At 38.6% G+C, this 3,287-nt stretch overlaps 1 pseudogene; it reads left to right on the top strand.

Moving 5' to 3' along the window:
• Positions 1 to 227: 227 nt before the first annotated feature.
• On the top strand, positions 228 to 568 carry LOC110571147 (annotated as a pseudogene).
• Positions 569 to 3,287: the final 2,719 nt, after the last annotated feature.

Raw genomic sequence — 3,287 nt, 5'->3', positions numbered from 1 at the left:
AGAAGGGGCCATATGCACCCCAATGTTCATAGCAGTAATGTCCACAAGTCAAGGCATTTCTGCAAAATATATTGCAAGCAAGACTGGATTGGGAGATGTCTCAGTCACTGAGCAGGCTCTGAGGACTCAGCAGCCTCCCACTAGAGCCCCCTCCCTACTGGACGCTCAGTTCCTGCCCCCCCCCCCCACCGCCCGCCCACCCCCTTTTCCTGCTGCTACCTTCCAGCATGTCTCCTATCCAGAACCTCCACTCTTCTCACCCCTTTGCTAATGCAAGTAAGGGTGATGATCTGCTTCCTGCTGGCACTGAGGATTATATAGATACAAGAATTCAACAGAGAAACAGCAGGAAGACCCTTACTACCGTCCAAGGTGTCGCTGATGTTGAAGATAAAAAGAAACTAGCGGAGGCGTTTAAGAAGAAATGGCCTGCAGTGGTCCTGTAATGGAGCATCCAGAATATGGAGATGTAATTCCACTGCGGGGTGGCCAGTGCAGGAACATATGCGAGTTCCTGGTAGAGACTAGACTGGCTAAGGACGACCAGCTGAAGGCTCATAGGTTTTAAGTGCTTTTGGCTCACTGAAGCTTAAGTGAGGATTTCCTTGCAGTGAGTAGAATTTCTGTTCTGTCCTTGTCACAAGTTGTAAAACCTCACAGCTTGCATAATGTATCCATTTGGGAGTCTGCTTCTAACTTGGACTAGTGTAACTCCTTCATGCAATAACTGAAAAGAGAAAGAAAAGAAAACAAAGACTGGATTGGAAGGATGGCTGGCCAACTCACAAATCACAAACCAACCCGAAGCACAGAGCAGCACGGGACCTGGAGTAAAAATGGGCATCAGGACAATGGTGGGTTTGGGAAGGAGGTTGCAAATCTAGAGCTAACAAGGATGAAATTAACTCTGCATAGTTGGCTCCCATGTTACCCTGAACTAGAGAAGAGGGGCAGGGCCACAGCTGGCCTCTAAAGAGACAGGCTGTGCCAGTTAACCAACAGAGACATTATCCCAGCAAACAAAGAGGGAACAGACTCACTTTGGCATAAGGGCAAAACTCCCTGATGTGGCTGGCGCTGGCTTTCATTCACACCCTACACTGCACAGGGAATTACTCCGTCCTTTGTCAATATAAAACTGCTGTAGAGCTAACCCCACCTTCTTTTTTTTCTCCTTCTTTCCTTCCTGTTTTTCTTCCTTTCTCTCTCTCTTCTTCCCTCTCTCTTCTCCTCCTTGTTCCCTCTTTCTTCTTGATTTAGACCAACACAGTCTTTGAAAGAAATCACACAAATCTCCAAATATGGACAAGCCTATAATCTCCTCCGCCATCTTGCTTATCCAGTCACTCCTTCATTCCCTATCCTAGCCAAGCATGCTTATTCCTAAGGATAAGCAAAGAGAAAATTATAATATAAAGATTAAGTAGTTTAGAAGAAGGCAATCAAACTGAATAGGCAGAAAAAATATATGCCCTTCTAGAATGGCTTTATTAGTGAAAGTTAGGAAAAACCATAGAAAATCTCTAATGTGGATTTTCTAAAAGATTCTAGAAGACATTTTGTCTACTTAGTAAAAACATGAAGTTTTTAAAAAAGGTATAACCTGGGAGCAGGAAAATTTGCTTTGAGATGAAAAATATGACCATTAAGTTTTCTCATGCCATGGAATTCGTGAACACAAGATGAGATTCTGTAGACTATGAATCAAGGGATGAGTAAAATAAGCTAGAGAAATTCTTCCAGAACCTCTAGGAAAAGTAGAAAATGTTGCCAGAAAAGTTTAAGCCTTTAGAAGACAGATCCAGGAAAGCTAAAATAAGTTTTATAAGAAGTCTAAAAGGAAAGAATTTAACAGATGGAGCAGCAAAAGTTAAAAAAGGAAGACAAAGAATGAGGGAGGGTGGCCAAAAGGTGCAAACCTCCAGTTATAAAATAAATAAGTCATAGCGATGAAATGTGCAACACTGTGACTATAGTTACTAATACCGTATTATTTATTTGTAAGCTGGTAAGAGTAGATCTTACAAGTTCTCATCACAAGAAAACAAATTTATAACTACGTATGGTGACGGATGTTAAAAAGGATTAGTGTGGTGATCATTCTGAGCTATATGCATATATCAAATCATGATGTTTTCCACTTGAAACTAATATAATGTTATTTGTCCAAAAAATGTAGATAAGAAGAAAAAGCAATAGAAAATAAAATTCATCCATGCTGAAGAAAGTCATGTGACTCCAAAGAGAATGGGCATATTCATTAAAACAGACTTAAATTTGATACAGCCTGATAAAATATTTAAATTTCAAGGCCAAAGAAAAAAATTTTACAAGCATCAACACGGTGGGGTGAAGATAAGTGATTTACAAAAGCAAAACGTAAACTTTCAAGTTGGCACTAAACTTTTCCTGCAATACTGAATGGCAGAAGATCATGGAGCATTGTCTTCAGAGTTTAAGAAACCCATTCTCCTATCCAAGAATCCTATATCCAATCAAGTTGATGCATGGAGAAGAGAAAAGAAAAGATGAAGCATAATACTTATGCAGATTTCCAGAAAAATTACAAAAAGAAAGTGACAACTGATGGAGATAAAAGTCAAGATCAGAAACCTAAGAAGGAAGGGGCGCCTGGGTGGCTCAGTCAGTTAAGCATCCAACTTTTGATCTCAGCTCAGTTCAACCCCTGGGCATGGAGCCTATTGCGGGGCTTGAACTCACAACCCTGAGAAAAAGAAATAAACCTAAGTAGAGAGAAGACAGTATATAAAAAGAGGTCGTGCTTTTAGAGTGGTTAGCATGTGTCAAGCAAAAGTTCTTTACATTTAATAACCCAGTCAATACTTAAAAGGTAAAATCCATAATGAATTTGTAAAAGGTATAAATTTTATGTGCTATATATCATGACACTTCAAAAAAACAGCAAAATCTAGTGGAACAATGAAAAAAATGATAAATTATAATCATGGAAAGAAACATTTAAAGGTTTCTCAGTCTTTGGTCATTCAAGACAAAAGTTAAGCATATAAAACAATTGAATATTATATTTATATGTTAATTTATTGGATAGCAAATTATAAATTATAGCAATATAGAAATATGTAGGACAAATTGTGTTTAAGGATACTGCCTACAGAGCTATACCCCATGGATTCTAAATGTGTTTCGCCCACTTAACTAGCTGGATTTTGGGAAAATACTTGCAAACTTTCTGGCTCGGTTTCCTTATTAGAAAGTGAAGAATATAATTGTTGTGATGATTAAATATATTTATACATATGAAATAC

This window comes from Neomonachus schauinslandi, chromosome 1 (assembly GCF_002201575.2).
Source record: "Neomonachus schauinslandi chromosome 1, ASM220157v2, whole genome shotgun sequence".
Classification (NCBI taxonomy): Eukaryota; Metazoa; Chordata; class Mammalia; order Carnivora; family Phocidae; genus Neomonachus; species Neomonachus schauinslandi.
This window is presented reverse-complemented; position numbering and strand designations above follow the sequence as displayed.